Below are 21,831 nucleotides of genomic sequence, written 5' to 3'. Positions count from 1 at the left end.
CTCAACATTTTGCTCAGGCCGAGACATTTATTTTGGCCGCCACAACTTGGGGCTAGTGCGGTCCCCAACAAAGTCTGTTTAGATCTCTAGTGTTGTCATGGTGTAGCCACAATCACCTGCCCAGCTGAGAGATGGACATCACAGAAGCTATGTTATATTCTGGTGCAATGTCAAAAAAAAAAAAAAAGAATTGAAAAGGAAGAGAAGGAGGAGTCGAAAGAAGGAGGAGGAGAAGGAGAAGGAGGGGAGGAGGAGGAGGAGGAAGAGGAGGAGGAGGAGGAGGAGGAGGAGGAGGAGGAGGAGGAGGAGGAGGAGGAGGAGGAGGAGGAGGAGGAGGAGGAGAGAAACACTACACACAAGGAAAAATTAAGTCCCAAATGACAGGTTCTATTATGCCCACTGTCTCCACTTTAAAGTGGGACAAAAAAGAAATAGCTAACCAAACCCTGAAAACTACTTTAACTGTAAACCAGGTAACTGTTGGTCCAGGAAAAGAACAGGATATGACTATCTGTCTAAAAAGTCCCCATCACATAGGTGTGTATGTGCTTCCCAGCAGACAGGATTGAGAAACCAGGGTTAGATGCTCAGGGAGTCACAATTTCATCTGTGGACTCACTACAGATTTACAAAGGGCCTGGACATTCCCAGCCTCCATTTCATTTTTCCATCTCTATAGGAGCTCTTCCCCAACCAGTTCTATGGCTAAAAGAACCTTCTGGATGGGCTTTCTGCTGTACCTCAAAGTGAGTCAACCTTAACCAGGGAGCTAATGTGGTATTTCTCAATTCTCAAGTTCCTAATTCACAGGATTAAAAGGTACGCAAAATTCTATGCTATAAAACATTTTAAAATTGATGACTGTACAGTATTCATTTATTCTTGAAATTCCAATCCTAGGTCAAGCTTGTGGATGATGGCACTGCCAACCTTGCCAGCCAGCTGAGCCAACAGTGTATGTTAGATACCCTGCTGTAGCAGTGGTTCTCAAACTGTGGGTTATGATCATTTTGTCGGGGTAGGGTGGGCTGGGGGTAGATGCATCAAATGATCCTTTCACAGAGGTGACCTGAAACCACCAGAAATATCAGACATTTACATTACAAGTCATACCAGTTACGAATTAGCAACGAGTTACAGTTATGAAGTAGCAATGAAATAATTTTATGGTTGTGAGTCACCATGACATGAGGAACTGTGTTAAACTGACACATTAGGAAGGCTGATGACTGCTGTTTCAGAGCTTGAGTGTACCCTTAGCCAATCAGGCTACAGTTGTTCACTTTGGCTGAAAAGTAGGCATTGGAATTCATCTGACATTTATCTCCAAAACCTGTTACTATTTTCTGCTGTCCAGGTGAGACTGGACTCAGTCTCCACCTTCTTGTTCACCTTCTGGTAAAAGGAGCCATCAAACTGTCCCATTGTTCAGATTGATATGATGCTGGAATTCCTTCATCTTGTTGCTCTGGGTCACTTAGAACTTTGAGGTCTCAAAATTCATCTGGTATCCAGCCAGCCAGCTCATAGCCAAGCAACAAAGTGTCCCAGATAGAGAGCCCAGTGATGTCAAAGTCCACATCACAAGCCCAGGGTGATATGTTCCTTCTTCAACTTGTCTTGATTTTAGCATTTTCCCCCAGTGTTAGGCCAGAAGGATGAACCAAAGGTCACCTTCAGACCATGGGTAAGCTGGTCTTCCACATTGATTATGGTGCCCAGAGTGATGTGTGTGTTCCACTTCTCAATATCAACCAGCACGTAGTCCATCTGTACTTGATTTCCAGACTGCCATTTGGTAGTCTCCATGTTGGCAGAGCTTGAGCTGATAAATTACAAGCTATTCTTGGCCTTTGTTTTCAAATCAAGTTTTATTAAGCCAAAGCTACAGCCCTTGGTGAAGATGTTCCTGGCAGACTTGCCAAGGTCAGCATATGTGACAGGCACAGCCATCCTCTCAGAGGCAGTGATGGAGGGAGCCATCGCACTTACTGTGAAGACTCGATTCTGTGAAAGTTTTGAGTATTGTGCTCAAGATGATATTTTAAGTCCCCTTTCCCCCAACTTCTAAAGAGTCTAAGCTCCCAAGGCAGCTGATGATTCCAAGGAAACATTGTCTTCTCGACACATAGGACAGCTGCACATACAAACTCACAGCAGCTGTGACACTGTACAAAACCCATGCAAGCATAAGCCAGACCAAATCCCAGCCAGGAGAGAGGACTGGACACACAATCTCACCCACAAGACATCGAGTTACTGGAAATTGACTGCTGCTGGGAAAGAGAGAGAAAGTTTCCCTCAGGGTGTAGATCTTAAGCCTTTTTATTTTTTTAAGAACAATGGTATGTAGTAAATGTTTAACTGTTGACTCTCAGAAGCTAGGATGGAATGTTATGAGCTATCTGTTATCTATCTGTAGTATAAACATCTCAAGTAGAGATACCATACTATTGACGTGAGATTATCAACCACAGGGTTGATAGAGATGTGTGTGATCAGCGCTCCAGGGCTCTTACCAGCAGGTTCTAGTACCCTAATATATGATCACATGGTCCAGTGGTAGGGATGTCTGTGAGGCCTATTCATTGAGATTCTTCTGGTGTCTTAGGAGACTGCTGCTGATACCACAGCCTTTTACATGAAAAAATTAGTATGCAACTACATTTTAATATATAATCTTTTCATCTAATGTGTCACAAGTTAAGATAATGTCTTAAAGATTAAGAGAGACAGGTATGAGAGGAGGGGGCCATGTGGGGTGAACTGGGAGGAGAGGGGGGACTGTAATTGAGACATAGAGTAAATAAATATATGAACTGAAAAAAGATGACGTCCCTGAATATAATGATTTTAATTAAATTAAGATTCAGTAGAGTCTAGATGGTTAGCTAAAATGTACCCAGAACTATCTGCTCAATCAGTTTCCTAATTGAATAATTCTTTTTAAAACCAATGGAAACTTTGGTCATGGGAAAGAAACACACACACTGCAAGAATCTGGCTTGATAGAACTGGTCTCATGACATATCTGGGCCCAGGGTCAGTGCTGAGTGTCTTGGCAGAGAGTGCTGCATGCTTCAAAATTTTCTCTATCTTTGGAGTATCTCACTAAGAGCTTTGGAAACCACAATTTATGTTCTATACCCGTGTTTAGAAAGGTAATCTCACACAAGGCCTCAGAAAATAAGGAATAAAATTACCCAGACACTGCCAGTCCATAAATGGTTCATAATTCATAGGTGAGTGTCAAAATGAGTAGAAGAATCTCCCATTAGGGAATTATAAAATCTTTTACCAATTAAAAAGAGGGGTTAGTTTTGTGATTATTTTTTAAATATATTGACCATACTGATAATATCATTTCTAGGAGAAAAAGTAAGTTCTAGTGTAACTGATTTCCGTTAGTTTCTGTATTTGTGTGTGTGTACATGTTATTGTTGTTGTTGTCATCATTGTTTGTTTAATAAAGCAAAAACATAGCTTTTGCTTTGTTACCATGTTTCAGAAATATCAGATGATTTTATTGATAATAGAGGAAGAAAATTTCTAACCTGTAATGACATTATTTATTTATTTATTTATTTATGTTTAAAATAAAGCAGAGAGGGTAACAACTATCAGTAAACTTTTAGAACAGGGTTTGTAAAGAGTGTTAAGAGAGTAGCCTTCATGGGGCATATCAATCTTCATGAAAAGAACATGATAGAAAAAGTGCTAAATGCTAATTGTGCTTGTCTTTCTGATAGTAAACTTTCTTACAGGTAGGAAGTAATCTGATTTTCATGCACATTCTTTTGTAATTGGTGAATCTGAGCACCTGTTCCTGTATTTGTTGACCTTTATTCATCCTTGGAAAGATATCTATTTGAATCTTTTATCCTTAAAAAATACTTCTATTTGCGTGTGTGTGTATGTACATGTGTGAATACATGCTCTCTCTGTGTGTGTGTTCACCTGTATGAATATCTGGATCAAAATCAGAGGACAGTTTGTGAGAGTCAGTTTTCTCCACCACATGAGTCCTGGATACTGAAGCCAGTCAGCCAAATCTTTTACCTTCTGAGCTGTCTCACCAGTACTTTTTGTCCATTTCTAAATTAGATAAGTGTGTTGTTCAGCTCTGCTATTAAATTATGAGTTTTCTTTTACATATTTCTTACATATTTTGCCTATTAACCCCTGTTACACACACAACCATTTTTCTAATGTATACACTGCCTTTTCATTTTCTTAGTGACATGACTTTAAATAATGACAAGAATAATTTAAGAAGTCACTACACATTTAGCCAAAACAAGCTGATGCCCAGTTAGAATTTTTCCTTGTCATACCTCCCAGGAAGAGTTCTTACAAGTCAAACAGTTAGTGTTCTGCCTGATGCTTCCTGGGAAAGAATGCAGGGGAAAAAAAGAATGTCTTTCAGAAGATCTGTAAATTCCCAAAGCAGCAGGAGAAGTTATAAAAAGAAAGGCATTCAACTATTTCCATGGGAACATCTTCATGACTATCTTCATGTTATCTTTATTAAGTAGTGAAAAAGAAAATAAAAACAGAAGAAAAGAAGAGAGAGAGAAAGAGAGAGAGAAAGAAAGAAAGAAAGAAAGAGAGAGAGAGAGAGAAAGAAGAAAAGAGAGAGAGAAAGAAATCTACTGAAAAGCTAACTAACATTTGTATGGGGCAAAGCATGCTTTCTTCCTAACTTCTAATACTGCATGGCGTGTCTCTGTCTCTGTCTCTCTGTCCCTCTGTCTCTGTCTCTCTCTTTCTATCTCTCTCTCTGTCCTTCTGTCTCTGTCTCTGTCTCTGTCTCTCTCTCTCTCTCTCTCTCTTTCTCTCTCTCTCTCTCTCTCTATCTCTATCTCTCTATCTGTGTGTGTGTGTGTGTGTGTGTGTGTCTGTGGTGCATTTTTGTAAATGTATGGTTTTTAACATATGTGTGTATATGTTTGTGTATGTCTATGTGTGCATGTCTCTGTGGTATATGTGTGTATATGTGTATGTTTGACTATGTATGTATGTGATGTAAAGTATGTATGTGATGTAAAAGTTTATGAATGTATGCTTTTGTGTATGTGTGTATATGTTTGTGTGAGCCTGTGTGTATATGTGTGTGGTTTGTGAATGTATGTTTTTGTGTATCTATGTATGTTTGTTTGTGTATGTATATGTATGTGATTGTATGTTACATGTGTATATTATGCGCTTGAGTTTAGTGCACAGATGTGTGCAGCTGTTTTTCTCCTTCCACCTTTACATGTTCTCCATATCGTTAGGTCACTGAACTCAGGTCACCAACCAGCCTGCTACTTTCGTTACCTATTGAGTCATCTTGCCCACTGTGTGCTGACTTCTCAACCATTCTTTGTCAATGAGCCTACACTTTGCAATTAGTCATTAGCATTAACTATATGTCTTACTCTTTAGAACCCATTTTTCCATTTAGTTCTTGCTTCCCGTGTGCCAGAAGAAACACTGTTGTGAGTCAAATGGATGCTCACCTGCATTCACCTGTCCTGTTAAGTGTCTGATGTTCTAAATCCTCAAATACTAAAATGAAATCTGGGATATAAAAACAAAGCCAAGGAAGTCCTTGGAAGTCAGGCAAAATTAATAAGAACCTACAGAATGTGAAGAACAGAGGAATCAACTGACTTTTAAAAATGATTGATGTGTATTTATTGGACAGAAAACTGCATAATTGCTTAGATGAAATTTAATGACTACCCACAGTGTCAACACAGTGAAACTACTACCTCGGGGAAAATTATGCAGTTTGACCAAAACTTGTCTGAGCCTTTTCCTATAGAGCTTCTGCCTCTGCCACAGAGACAGTCACTTTCCTGAGCAGAGTTCCTGCCTTTCCTCTAGAGAAATATTGCAAACCAATTTGCCAGAAGCTAAAGTGTTGGTATTTGCTGATTATTTGCACCCAACAAAAAGCACATACATACTGAACATATGTTCCTGCTCATACATCTTTTGGAAGTTGCTCACATTATCAATATAGCTAAGGTATCTTTTCACTGGCAGATGTAAATTTTTCTATAACTGTACATAGTGCTCCATCTCTACTGTTTTTGATGGATATTTGATTCATCTCATTTTATCGATTGCATTGCAATTAAAAATAACATGCTGCTATAAAATTCTTTTGCATGGGTCTGAAAACCATGTGTAAATAACTTTCTAACACAGAGACTTAAAACAATAACTGCTACGTCTCCAGCTCTCCACGTCTCCAGCTCTCACACCTGAAACTGGACTTACTCACAATAGCTTACTTTAAAGTTTCAGGTCTCAATCTGTTTTGGAAATTGTTAAAACTAGTTTTCTTTACAGCTCTGGGTGGGGGATTGCCTCTTACTGTAATTTCAATGAGGCTGACTGCCATCTCTTTATTGGGTATTTGAGATTTCCCTTTTGTAATGTGTGGGTTCAAGTCTCCTGCTCTTTTCCCCTTCAGTTGACTTGCTTATACTCATCTAGAAGGGTCTTGTATATGCAAATGGTTCTTTGTCCTTTTTTTCTAATATTTGCTGTGACGGCTTTCCTCATTCCATAATTTCTCTTTTGACTCCTTGAGGTGCTTTTGCACCTGGCCCAGAAATTTGCATTTGATAACATTATGACAAAGCAAAGCAAATGAAGAAACAATAATAAATAAACAATAATGTGTCATCCAACTTATACCTCTAAAGGATCATGTCTTGCAAACGTATTCTCTGTCCTAGTAGCACCTCATCAGTACTTGCATATCTAGTTTAAGCCGTATCAGCTCAGAATTGCCTTTGCAGAGGTTTTTACAATTTTTTTCATGTGTCTCAAAGTTTTCCTTCCATAAAACCTAAATCCTGACCAATATCTAAACAAATTAATTTTTAGAAATCCAGTGTATTAAATGCCACATGACAAACTAACTTTCCAATTTTTCTAGAGTTTGTAATTACAGGCAACTCACTATGTAAATAAGGGAGATTGAGTACAGAAGTCTCACCATTCACCTTATCATATAGACTCAGCCAATGAGTGAATTAGATTTTTTTCTTTCTTTCAAATTTAACAAAACAAGATTCTGGATGCCTAAATTCCTCATAAACACCAATTGCTTGGTGCCTCACCTATCATGAAGAACTTGCTCTTCCAGCCTCTATTTTTCCACAGCCTGAAAAGTGCTCAAGAGATACAATCTTCCCTTCAGCTCTCCATATTCCTGGCCTGTCCTCCTCTGTTTTGCTTTCTGTGTCAGGAGCCTGATCCCTAAAGATTCTATCAAAGGAGTTTCTGCCTTTCTAAGATGTGCTATACCAGAGAACCTTGACAGGAGAACAGAATATCCCTAAGGAAGCTGGAATTTGAAATGCAGAATGCCCTGTCTTTTTTCCTGCTAAGTGGCTTCTGGCTGACTGTGTGCAGTGTGTACCCTAATACTCTCTGCTCGGCTCTCTCTGTGTGTTTCCTATAAATGCTTTCCTTCAGATCCAGGAGTGCTAATGGTTCTACTATTATCAAACTGGGTAGCTGCTGTGCTCCGCGCTTCCACTTTGCAAACAGTCCCTTTGTAAATTAACTCTCCTGGAATCATTCTCATTTGTGAGTGCCATCTGTTTCCTTTTGGGACTCTGACTGATACAGATTTAATAGTCATGCATGTGTGAAAAAAAAAAGAGAACAAAATAAAGTGTTAAGTTTTAAAGCACATTACCATGAAAGCTGCTCTCTCTGGCTCATGGATAAAGTACATAGAAGCATACATATTCTTTCCTGAGGAACCCAGAGAATAGTCAAGGAGCACATTCATCATGTTGAGATTTGAAGATGTATGAAATAATGAACACAAAATTATCCATCTCTCTAGGAGGATAGGTGTTCTCTACCAGGACTCGGCTGTAGACCACAGGCTTTGACTGACAACTGGATTTCATGCTGTGGATGTGGAAAGCGCTTTCTCTGTACAGTCCCTTGAATCCTCTTGTTAACTCATCAATAGTCACCACCACCACCATACTTTGAAACTAAAATGAGACATTAATACTTTTTACTTCATGAGCCAATGAATCTTACCTATGAACTAAATTCACAAAATTTCTCCTTCACTGATTTTTCTTTCTTCCCTCTGTCCAAAAATGATAAGGCAGACACTTTTGATGTTTATTAATCAATTATAGAATCCAGATTATACCACTGTCTTATTTTCTCAAGGTTTGAGTGTTAAATATTAACCCCTGCCCCCATTTAGTAGCTCACACACAACTAAAAGGCAATTATTAATCCCCAAAAGTATATTTATTATTAGAAATGGAAATAAATGTACATCGGGAGGCTGTGGGAAAACAATATTTTTTTAGATATGGAATGTCTTCTTACCATCCATTATTTATGGACCACAAGTAGACATGTCTCTATGATAAGATGCAATTAATACTATAGAAACAGCATTTCAATCAGTGCAGCCTGTTGACTGAAATTATCAGTTGGAAATATGCAGGGTATCTGGACAGGGGAAGAACTGTAGGGTGCTCTCCACATTGGGCCCCTATACGAAAGTGATCTAGTTGTCCTATGACAGGTGAGAAAGGCTTAGCCTGCGTCCTCTTGTTCCCCATGCATCTGCTTCTGCTGCTGATGGAAAGGGTAATAGAGAAATGAGGGCCAACCAACATCTCCTGCACGCACCACAGTTTCACACTTCCTTCAGGCTACAATGTCAGGGAACCTCAGGCTTTGTACTGCTCTATAAATAACAGATGATCTGAAGACCCCCATAACACAGACGTAAAAACACACAGGATCTATTACTAACAAGCCATCAGGTTCCATCTGGGTTAAAAATCGACATTTCAGCTTTGTTAACCTTGTTTCTGAGACAGGACCAGACAACTACACCCTAAGAACTTAAGTCCAACCCACAAACCTTCATAGTTGAACCACTGCAACCCAGAAAACACAGCATCACTGATCTCTGATGATTCTGAGGGTAAAACCTAAGTTATATTTGTAACAGAAAAATACTACGAATTTTACTGAGAGTGAATATTTAAATATACTTATTTGATAGAAAAGCTATCTTAGCCATTCCTTTGTAGATAAGCATTTAACACTTAACATTTAACACTTTGTAGATAAGCAAAAGTGGGTCTCTTTTTGTTAATGCTAGTTAGTTAATGTGTAAGCTCAATCTCATATTCATATTTGTAAACAGAAGGTTGATATGAAGCATACATATTTTATTTCAGATGATAATTTAGGTTGATTTTTTTCATCTATAGAAGTTTTATCATTGAAGTTCTATTTAAGTTCAGTATTTGGAAAAAAAAAAGTCTATCACAATAGGTGCCCCTTACGGGGTTACATTGGATTTAATTATGTTCCATAGAGATCAGAGAATAAAGTGGTTAATAATTTTATCAGTTATTTTTCTCATTGATATAACAAAATACCAAAAGCAATATTAAAGAGCGGAAGGGTTTTCTTTGGTTTACAACTAGAGGGGTGCAGCCCAAGGTAGAAGAAATGGCAGCTGAGGGGTGGGAGTACCTGTTACATTGCATCAACAGTCTTGAAGCAAAGAAAGAAACTAAGCAATTATGCTATGAAACCTCAAGGTCTGTTTCTCAATTACCTATTTCCTCCTGGAAGGCCCCACGTCCTAAGTTTCTACAAGCTTTCAAAACAGTGCTGCCAGCTGGGAACCAAATATCCAAACACATGAGCCTATAAGAGAGATGTTGTTTTCAATCTGCAACTGGCAATCACATTTAATTCAGTGAAATTTAGCTGAAATCTGATCTGTGTGGCTAAAATTAATTTATTTCGTGTCAAAGGTAGACCAGATGTTTTAGGATTCCTACATTACCCAATCTGCTCAAATCCTCAGTATCTGTGGCCCACATAATTTCCTTGTCTTGAGTGTGAACAAGACTTGTGTCTTGCTTCTAATATATTATACGACAAAGGTGATGTGCTATGGCTCTTTTTAATGACCATGCTGCATGGAAATTCTGATGGATAGCATCTTTAAAGGGTATAAGGTTCCGATTTAGTGGAATGTGCCTCAGAAATGCTCAGAATGCAAGAAACTGCTAGTAGTCTCCAACATCTGAGATGACCTCAACTCAAAAGGTAGCAAAAGTCTTATGTAAGCAAAAGACAGTGATGTTCTGTTCTACAGCAGGACTGATCAAAATGGTAAAAGCCCAAATCTTGTCCAGCTGAGTTCTAAGACAAGAAGAAAATGTGTTCAATACTTTTACTCTAGCCTTTGAGGTCATGGGCAAAGAACTCAATAAGGACAGTCTGGAGCAAGAGGAATTAGGAGACAGTAAATATGTGTCCTGGTAAGCTACTAAATTTGGGTTGTTACACATTTCTTTATTCTCAGTTCCTTTTCATGTAAATTAGCAATGTTTGAATCATCTAGATTAGTTGTGGGCACTAAGTAAGATAATTAAATTTCTGAAATTATATATATATATATGTAAAAAAATATATATATACATATATATGTATATATATATACGTGTGTGTGTGTGTGTCTTAGGAAGATGTGAACTCAACTAAGGTTAATAGCAAAGATGGAATCAAAAATACTGATTGGCTAATAACTTGATGAACTTAACTGCATTATATTTGACTTTTCAAACAATCCAAAACAAAATGGAAAATCAGGAGAAGTTGTCTCAAGGCATGTGCCCTTCTCCTTGCAAGCCTTTCTCCAGTCTTTCAACAATCACCCACCTATAAGGCACAATTTCCCCTAGTAACTCTGTACAGGGAAGAAGAAGAAATCTATTTTAAGCTTACAATAGCTAAAGCCATGTTTGGAACATAATCACCTCTTCTGCCAAAATGTAAGACTTTTTTCCATATTTGTACAAGAGGACAAATTCAAATTATAGAAAAATATTTATAATAAAAACAATCTCATAACACATAAAAATTTCAAAATAGGCTTCATCCATTTAGAATAGAGAAATCCCATTGCAAAAGACCTCATTTTCCTTAATAGCCCTGTGAACTGGCTTGCTTTCAGCCTGGATCTCTGAAAGTGGGCTTTATTTATTACTCTCATTTTGATTTCAGATCACTTTAATTACCAATAAAAAGCAAGCACCAATGCAGAATGGGATATTACTTATGTGGATGTTTTTAAAGCCAGAATAGATAGTGGCCTCATTTCAAAGGTTCTATAAAGCATTTTTTATAAGTAAATTCTTATCATAAAATTTTTGTAAAATCCCTTTTACTAGTAGTGAAAAAGCAAAATCAAAGAATGGTTCGTGTCTTAAAGTATGTTTTAAAGAAAATCAGAATATTTACCTAAACTTGTAAAGTGCTTTCCATACCCCAATTTAGTTACTAGAATCACCACTGAGAATATGAAGGGCTTCATTAATACATTTGCAGTGCAGACACACAAGAGAACATTTTAATATTAGCAGCATCAGAGTTGATGTGAATCAGTTACGTGGTCCCGATTTATCCCTCTGAAACCAACAGAATGCTTTGCGGTGCGACCAGATGAACAAGAACGTGTAAAGTGCTCTGCTGACTGGTGAAGTCTACAGGGATCTCAGTAACTGACTAGACTTTATAGCTCACCCCATTTCATGCTGACAAAAAATACAGATGTTCAAGAGATGGAAGGAGAGACGCGGACAGAATATTTATCTAATGGATAATAAGACAATCCTTTGCTTCTGACTTCACATAAATCCCCATACCTATGAAAGCTTTAAAAAAAATCCTGAAAGTTTATAATAAATCAAACTAATATAAATTGGCCTTTCACTAAACTTGAAAATTGGAGTTTTGCCTATGTTTTTACTAATGAATTCTATAGGCAGAGCTGCTGCCTGGTCTGACAATAAATAAATAAATTAAATAAATAAATAAATAAATAAATACCAGAACTCTAAGTCACCCAAAATGCCTCTTATGCCCATGTTTTAATTTACCCTACACTCTGGTTTATAAACCTTCTCATCAACTGGAATTCTAGCAAAGTTTAACAATTTGCTAGTTCCGATAGCTCAGTCACTAACTGCTTGTAAATTTGGTCAGACTATTTAATGTTTTTAACCCTTTGGCTCTACAAACAGCAAGAAATAATGGCCAGTCCTTCATTCTTTATCCCGACATAGGGAAGGCTCAGAAGCAACACAGTGTGAACACACTTTGAAAAAATACTAAGACACTATGTAAATACATCATAATATTATTATTAATATTGATATAGCATCTCTAGACATTCGCCCTTTGGGTGTGACTGTTGCTAATTCATAAACTGAATTTAGCAGCATTTATTAGCAATGGCTCTTTTGTGCTTTCAGGGTATCACCATTTAGTAGTTGGCAGACTTTGCCTGTCTTTTCTAATATTGACTGTAAATTTATTTTATTCACACTTTATAAAATAATCCATCTCTTGCAACTAAAGAGGAACAACCACAGGGATATCAATCAAATAATTCTTTCTTGTGCAATAATTTCTTAAGTAGCTAGGAGTTCTAGCCAGATCTAGAATGTAAAACAAATGACTATGGGACACACACACACACACACACACACACACACACTTGCACATGCATGTGTGAGCACTCACATGAACATGCACAAAATCTAAGCAAACATAGATAACCCAATTCATTTATATTCCCAATAAAACAATAGTAAATTCCCAATAGAACAATAGCAAACTACATTTGAATTAGTTTACAATTATTAAAAATATTGAAATTATTAAAGAATATAAATGTTTTGTGCTGCATAGATATTAGGAACAGTAACTATTCACGTCACTACCTTTCTCAATATTTCTCGTTTTACAGTATACAACTAACTTAGCAAGCTAACCTCTGGAAAGTGTTGCCCAGTAATTTGGACAAACTTTTTCATCTCGGATGCCCTCCTCAGGTCACTGACAGAGGCAAACAAAGCTCTGTCTTTTTCAGGAAGTCATGAGCACATAGCCACAACAGGAAAAGGATCTCTAACTCACTGCCTGTCATTATTGTCCAAACATCTGTTGGCTTGGGCACTTAATTTACAGAGACACAGTCTCTATGGCCTAGAACTTTATGAACTAGAAATTCACAATGTGTTTTTATCCTCTTGCAGGAGAATCTGCCTGTAGATGCCCTAATTATTAAATCCACACTAACACTCTAACACTGGTCATTAGCCAGTTCCATTTCACTTCCCATCCTTTTGACTCCTGTCTTCTGTTACTCCACAATTTAAGGAGATTTGTGAGAGTGAGAAGAGCACATATATAGAAACAAAATGCTAAATATTTTTTAATATAAAATGCCATGAGATAATAGAAACTGAATTGAGAGCACAAAATGTAGTATTCTAACCATGTGAGGAAGGAATTTTTTTAAAAATGCCCTCATAAACCAAATTAGATGCCAAAGAAACAGGAAGTGAGAAATTTTTCTGGGTGAACAATGGTAAGCAACAATGTAGATTAAAGCCAGGGAGAGAAAAGAAAAATTTCTTTTATAAAAGAATTTCATTTATAAAATGTTAAAAGGCAGACTTTGGATCTGTTAAAGCAAAATCTGCTTTTCTAAATATGATTTCTGTTCTCACAACTCAGCAAAATAAAACAAATTAAAGAAATACTGAGTAAACCAAGCCACTGCTAAATCACTATTTGCTGAAATCAAAGCCCACATTTTAAGTCATAGATTGGTAACACTGGGTAGCTTAAGTGCTGGATAAGGACAATGCAAGAGAACAAGTTCCCTAAATCTAAATCTGAATCAGGGCACCTGGAGCCATTTATTCTCCCATTGACCAGGTTCAATTTCACAGCTCATCTGGATTTCATTAGATGCCAGGCTTGCTTGGAAATTTTCAATTGCTTTAATTTTCTAGTTCACTTTGTAAACACGAAGCCCAGTCCTTCCTTGTAGAAATATTGAAACAACCTGTCTTTAAAATAATGTACAGTCTGAAAGTGCCTTGCTAACCGATTAATCTTTGATATGATAAAAAGGGGTTGACTAATGATATTTCCCTTTATCTGATCCTATTGTGAATGCCATTTCATTACAAACTTCTACAGTAAATAATGGTTTCCTTTTGAACAAGTCAAATGGGAGCTATATAAAAATTGATGTTGCTTAAACTTCAAATTTCATAAATATTTGCAAGTACATATTGAATATCTCTACCTTGTTCTTGTCTTTTGGAATGAAAATTCTTCAACTTTGTGCTCTGTAGATATAATATGAGTTATAAAAAATGAAAACGTGTGATTTCAGTTTTCAGATGAAAATACTACATATATTCAAAACACTTGATTATCTTTATCAGGCTACAGCCATGAGAAAAACCCTGAACCATTATCATTATGAAGCCAAACACTACATTACAGCTGAGGTATTTTGATTCTACACTGTCCTCTGAAGACCCCTGTGTTAAAGGTGTACTCAGCTTTACTCTATGAGAAATATTATAACCTGTCAGCATTTGGCCTTCTGACAAGTCACTGAAGTAGTGTCCTCTGTAGGGAGTGGTTCTGATGCTTTGATTGGGAATCTGCATGTGAACACTGAAGGTGCTGTTCCCCAATTGGTTCTTGATCAATCAATAAAGATGCTAGAGGCCAATGAGCTGGGAAGAACATGCAGGACTTCCAGTTTTCCCACATGTAGGCTAACAGAAAAGATTCGCCATGCTTCGAACTGAGAATCACCAGCCATGAGAGATCTCAGGTGGAGTGGCCATTGGCCACTTTCCTGATTGGGCCTGGGGCAGCAGGCAGGAGAGTAGAAACATAATTTAGCTAATGGCAGATTTAGGGTGCTGAGCTAGGACTAAAGGTGATTGAGCAACCAAAGTTGAGGGCAGATTCAGTGGTGTTGATCTGGGAATAAAAAGGGCGCAATAGCCAAGGCATGCTTAGAAGAGCCTGGGCACTGAGCTAAAACATATCAAAAATAAGATAAGCTAGTGTGTGTGTGTGTGTGTGTGTGTGTGTGTGTGTGTGTGTGTTATCCATGAATCCAAGGGAACCTGGGCTGTGCTGGTAGCATGGTTAGATCTGAGCTTAAAGCTGGGTAGTAAGTACTACATGCTACAGTCCTCAAACAGGATTATGCTAGGCTTATCTTCTTGTCTCCCTTTTTTGCATCCCAGCCACGAGTTGTCCATGTGTATCCTGGTATGTCTTCAACCATGACATGTCCATCACCACAGGCCAAGAAGCGATTAAACAAATTCACAATGGACTGAAATCTATGAAAATGGGAGCCAAAGAAAACTTTCTCTCTTTTTAAGATGGTCACCTTAGATGTTTTGTTCTAATTGATAGAAAGTTAACTGTAACACCAAATAAAGATTGGAGAAAGCTAATTAAACATTTACTTGTGCATCTTCCTGGGGCAGGAAAGTGTCTAATAAAATTATCCTTCTTATTTTTATGTGCCTAAGAAAGATGCTGTTATTTTCATTTAACTGTCAATTTGATAAACTTAAGGTGAAAGATAAAATTATATTTAAATGATGCATTAATGGAAATATCAAACAAATACACCCTGAATGAAGCTTTATAACAACTTTCTAATATTATGAACATAAACAACTGCAATGGAAATACAAAGCATTATGAGACTAGGAAAGACTGAAGCCAGTGAATATTTTCTCCTTGATTTAGCTATACTCTAACAAGGGTGGTTAATAAAAATGGGATTATCTCTCAGAAAACAGAGAAGCAGGGTTCCAAGTCCTACTTTGAGGTTTAATATCTTCTTTATATGCCACAATAACTTATCGATACCTTGTGGGAAATGAAGGAGGAGATGACTGTATGGTGATAACATTTTATAAAAACATTTCTTGTGTTTTAAGAGACTGGCACTTTTTCCTGGACCTCACAGCCAGAATTAATAATACACCATGAGATCAGTTAAGATTTAAGATGGTTATCCCACTGGGTTCTCAGTTGTTTGTTTAACCTGCCATTAAGAGACCAATGGAACCACCAGCCTTACCTGCCTAGGATTCCCCTGTATAATCAGCTCTACTACCTAAGCTAATGACTAATTTTAATTTTAAATTATGTATTCATCTATGTCCCTGACCCAGAGAGCAATGCATATGTGTATGTGTGGGTGTTATGGTAATAATTTGCTGAAAACAGCAGACAGGGTGAAATTGACTTTATCCAACAAATATCTACCATAAATATTGGGAAAATGCATATGGAAGATGCCTGATAACACAGTGTTTGCAGTACCCCGTTCTTTGGGGTCAGTAGACATAAATAACTTAATCCCTTGTTTAAAAAAGAACTGCTAAGGCTTTGTGTAAACCATCCTTCATTCCTCTCAGATGTGGTAGTCTCTCTACTGTCCGATAACCAGAGAACAGAGCTTTTGTCAGGGACACATTCAGATCAAAAACAGACAGGTTACAGATAAGCCACCTAGAAACTACAGACAGATGGAAAGCATAAGGAGAAATGGAGAATTCAAACTTGGGTTCATTGGGCAAATGAACCCAAGAGGAAGTCTGTGATTGTATTTCTTAATTTGCCATGGAGGACACAGAGACATGTGATTGTGAGAAGGTTTACAGAACATGAGAACACTATGACTCCAAATGCTGCCCTGTAATTATAAAGCAAAGGCACATAATTATGTGACGGTAAAAGACCATAGAAAACAAAAAATACTCTTAGCTCCATCTTGGGAGAAATATTCTTCCATCCTGAAGCCTTACCTTATGATGCAGCAGAGGGTTGAGACCCACCCTCCTCTACCAAAAGGTTACCAGAAAGCCTGTACATTCATCAACCCTAAGTCAATTATTTTCTATGAAATTTTTTTTACAGATGTGAAAATAATGTGACAATATTCACCTACTTAATGAACTCAGGACATTTAGCATACAGATGTGACAACATTAGGTCTGATTGAAAAAAATATTAATTTCTGGAATATTTTACTTTACAGGATAAATCAGATTAGTAGTCAATTAGGAGTTCAAATCAGGCTTGCATTCTTCACCAGCAGAGAATGATAGAGAAGTTTGAAATCTGTATGTAGAAGGCCTTTTGAGTCTCTCTCTCTCTCTCTCTCTCTCTCTCTCTCTCTCTCTCTCTCTCTCTCTCTCTCTCTCTCTCTCTCTCTCTCTCCAGTTTTTCAAGACAGGGTTTCTCTGTGTAGCCCTGGCTATCCTGGAATTCTCTCTGTAGACCAGGCAGGCCTCGAACTCAGAGATCCTCCTGCCTCTGCCTCCCAAGTGCTGGGATTAAAGGCCTGCGCCACCACTACCCGGCTTATGTTTCTCTTTCTTACTTTCCTTTGCAATGCTGTGGTCAACCCAGAGTCTTGGTCGTAAAGAGACACGCGTTTTTCCAATGACTGTAAATCTAGAATATAAGGAATAACTTAATCTTTCTAAACAGGAATTTGATGACGGGCTAGTTCAAGTAGTAATACTTCCAGTTTACAGACCAGAAGTGGCCCCGATTCAGGGCAGTGATGCCTAAAACATCCCTAGTAAGGAGCCTACAGAAAGAGCAGTTCCCTGTAAAGCCACAGCAGGTCACCAGAGCAAAGCCATGTTGTCCCCTGAGCCCCCTGAGCCCCCTGATCCCCCTAAGCACCCCAGAGTCCTCTCACTGCCTCCTCCTAGGCAGAGTCACTCTGTTGATGGTCAAAGGGGCTGAAAGCATTCACAGCCTGGGGATGCTGCAAGCAGAAGAGCTGCTGAAAACGCTGGTGTTTAGCTCTCAGCCTTGCCAGCACCAGAGAGGAGCAGCTGCAAGTTTTCTAGGTTTTTTTTTTTTTAACAACTCCTTTCCTTCAGCAAGAGAGATTTGTTGTTTCCCTGCCAGACTCCTGCTACATTTGTCTGTTTATTAGCTTAGCTGCATATTCTGTCTCGTAGCCAAGATCGTCATGGCGATAGCCACTTGTTTGCAATCTGTGTTTAAATAAATTAACCCCAAGTCAATTATCAGCTACATATCTTTATTTCTGGTAGAAACTCTGACATCATTGAGGACAGGCCACTCTTAGTGGAGCAAATCACAGAGAATAAGAATGACTGGCACACAAGATGAAAGGACCATTGCGGGATCATTTCTCAAATGAAAGGAAAAAGAAATCTATTGTAAAATGGATGTTATTTTCACAGTTTGCCTGCCTTCCTGAATATCTCCCTCCCCCCTCTCTTTCTCTGTCTCCCCCCCCCACTTTCTCTCACTGTAAACAAGATTGTTAGGAACCCAGATCTACATTTTTATAGCAACTTAGCACCACTTGAACAGAGCTGTGGCTGAGAAAAAAAAAAAAAAAAAAAAAAAAAAACCTGTCAGCAAACTGCTTAGGAAGACTGCAAGATTTAGACTAGCAGTAGCATGGATCGGTTGACAAAAGACAAGTTCTCTAAAAATGTGGAGCACAGGCTTCTTTATAGCATTAATAGTTTCTGAAAATATTCAATAATTTGTTATATAGCAATAAAATGTCTTTGAAGAAAAATGTGTGGGAATAAAAGGGAATACAGAAATCAATGTGGCATTATGAAATGTTTTCCATAAATGTTACACCCTCATTAACATTTTTATCACTACTTTATAAATAGCAAAATAAGCATATTACTCACAAGCCATTGAGCCTCAACCATGAGTAGAGCTCATGTGATGTAAACATTGGTTAAGTACCCTGCTATTGGAAACCTTTCTGACAATACTGAAGTTGTTTAAGAATACCTATTCCGCTCTTAATTTTTAAGATTTAAGAGAGCTATAATGTTAATGCTTACAAAATTATGCTTTTACTTTGCAAGATTAAATTTGCATTTCTTGTTGCAAAGCATTTTATAGACCTTCTCAATCTAAGCTCCAAGTCCAGGACACAAGAAAGAGCCTGACATTTCCCAGATTATATTTCTACTGTTCCAACTATTTCTTCTTTAGGCTTTCCTAATAGGAAACCTTCTATTAACACTGAGAGATATTCTCTCTGTCTCTCTGTTTCTGTCTCTGTCTCTGTCTCTGTCTCTGTCTCTGTCTCTGTCTCTGTCTCTCTCTCTCTCTCTCTCTCTCTCTCTACTCTCTCTCTCTCTCTCTCTCTCTCTCTCTCTCTCTCTCTCTCTCTCTCTTTGCATCATCCTACTGGCTGTCCTCCCTGAAGTAGCACTAGGACCACCTGGCAGTGTTTCCAGCACTATTTCCAACCTGCTAGGGCCACCAAGGGCCAGCCTGTCCTGTTCCCTATGTGGCTTGCTCTCAGGCCTCAGTTAGGGTTAATGCCCACATTCACTGAGTGTCAGTTAAAGCCAACTCTACTGGTCATTTTCTTCAAAAGTCCTGTTGTCTTCCCAGATCTACAGGAAGAAGCTACCTTCTGCTGCCTGGCAATTTACTGACAATTTAGAGGGCTCTTTTGACAATTTCTAGAGCCACAATAGCTTCTGGCCTAATAAGTGATTTTTTTTAAATACTGTATTCAGATAGGTTGCATGAGTATCTTCTACCTGGGCCCCAGGGAATTTGATAACTCTCTGAGACAGTTAGAGTAGTTGGCACTGTTTTTACTTCACATACGTAACAATTGGTTAACCCTTTGGTATACCTTTGGTTGGAAGAAACCCTGGGACTTGAACTCAGGATTCAAGCTTCAATGTCAGTAATTCCCACAGAAATTCCTTGCACCAATAAAGTATGCAATGTACTTTTATATTTATACTGACAATCAAAACCTGTATGAAGTTAGGAGACAGCCTGGAAAACGTACATATTTAGAGCATGTCTTCTGTATTATGCAAATCTTAAGCTAATATTCACATCAAGATTCTCCAGTTGCAATCACTGCTGACAAAAGGTTGAGATGTGTACACATTAAAGCAGCAATGCCCTACAGAAAGGGATCTTGTTGAAACACATCCTAACCAACGTATACGCTCATTTTGCCTTTAAAACTCAAAAAGCAAAAACCCAGTGAAATGTATTCTCTCCCATCCCTGCATTGCCGGGCACTCCTAAACATGCACCAAGAGCATGACAGTGACCAGAAAAAATGGAAGTAGACTCTCCTTCCTGATAGGGTACTTGGTTCAGTTTTCCAGACAGGGATTTCCTTACTCTGGTTGGCCAAGCAATATATTTCTTTCTTCTTGTCTGTTCAGTGACTCTGCTTTCAAAAGCTGTTTTTGCGTGCTTATAAATTACAGGAATTCCTGCACAGCACAATGGGAGACAATGGTCAAAGCGTAATCAAGTTGATGAAAGTGTCACAAATACTCCCCCAGTGGCCCTTGGCAACTAATGACCGGAAGACAACCAGAGAAAGTAAAAGCAGAGACATGAGCTCTTTCTCTTCTTTCCACAACGTCAGAACTGACACGGAGGGAAAACGAAGTGGCAATTATATTTGTACTGCTTATGCTGTATGGATATGTTAAGACATGTTTTGTATGCTACGAATACAAATTTTTATTTTAAAATCTTCTGTGTGCATATATTAGCATATGCATATACACTATACTATGCATTTTTACAACCATATGTCTATTACTCACCAATAATTGAACCAATCTATCTTCTACACATTTATTTAGTTTATGTATGTATGTAGGGATGTTTGAAGGACAGAGGACAAATTATGGGAGTTGTTTCCCTTCTTCATCCATGTAGGATCTCGGGAGTGAACTCAGGCTATTGACCTTGGTGGCAAGTGCATTTGCAGGCTGAGTCCGCTTACCTTCCCCAATAAGTGGGAAAACCTGTATCCTACTTAAATGCGATCAGACCCAAACTCCCTTTCGGTGGCTAATGGCACACAACAGACAGAAATCAAAAGAAAATACAAAACAAAACAAATGTTTCTGCTTTTCTTCTTTACCTGTTTACAATGAGATGGCTCTGAAAGGGTAAGCTGATTTTATAACACCAATATTATCAGAATTCATTGTGGAGAGATGAGTAACAAACGAGAACTTCCAAGGTGCCCCTGTGTGCTGGTAAATGTGATCTGCTGCCAGAAAGCAGTTTCTCACAACAGTCATGGGCTCAGTTGTGCATGGAAGCTTCTGCTGACAAGCAGCCTATTGAGTTATGAATGCGCTGTCTGAGAAGTCCATAGGACGATGTCCCCCCATCACTCAGATAATTAAACTTTATCACTCCACTTTAGAGAGTTCCTGTACTTTGAATCACTAAGGCTCAGAGTTCTACCCAAGAACACACATTAATAACTTAAGAGTGGAGTCAGGAGAGATGGCTCATTGGTATAGTATATGCTTCAGAAGCATAGGGACCTGAGTGCAGATCCCTGGGACCCACGTACTAATGCCTGTATGAGGGTTCATGACTGTAACTCCAGTGGAGAAAGAAGGCTAAACAGACAGATCACTGAACCTCATCTCAGAGGCCATAATTGATATGCTTCAGGTTCAGTGAGCGACTTTCAAATCATAAAGGGGTAAAGACACTAGACATTGACTTCTGGTATCCACAAGCTCACATGTACACACACACACACACACACACACACACACACACACACACTGCTACTTCTACTACTAAATACTAAATTGTTAAGCATAATAGAAACAAGATGTGTCTTTAGTGTTTTATGAAACTGGTGCAACTGTGAACATTCTAACGTTATTCTTCCAAAGTTGTGAGGGTATTAAATAGAGTTCACAGTAGCATATTTTCATGACATTGTCAAGGCTGAAAACACTAGGGTTGCTATATTTCAGCGCCTTTAATCTGCAAGTGTGTTAGCCTCTAGGGGGAGCTAGAAGGACAATGCAGGAGAGGAGAGAGGAGAGAGGAGAGAGAGAGAGAGAGAGAGAGAGAGAG

General features: G+C 38.3%; 1 protein-coding gene and 1 pseudogene across 8 annotated transcripts in view; both read right to left on the bottom strand.

Moving 5' to 3' along the window:
- Inpp4b (inositol polyphosphate-4-phosphatase type II B) overlaps positions 1-21,831 on the bottom strand; it is a 702,669-nt gene that overhangs the window by 264,731 nt on the left and 416,107 nt on the right. The gene's annotated exons all lie outside the window — the stretch shown is intronic.
- LOC117723060 (non-selective voltage-gated ion channel VDAC1-like) lies at positions 902-1,953 on the bottom strand (annotated as a pseudogene).

The sequence above is a fragment of the Arvicanthis niloticus genome, chromosome 18, assembly GCF_011762505.2.
Source record: "Arvicanthis niloticus isolate mArvNil1 chromosome 18, mArvNil1.pat.X, whole genome shotgun sequence".
NCBI lineage: Eukaryota > Metazoa > Chordata > Mammalia > Rodentia > Muridae > Arvicanthis > Arvicanthis niloticus.
The sequence above is the reverse complement of the archived record's forward strand: the minus strand, read 5'-3'. Positions and strand labels throughout refer to the sequence as shown.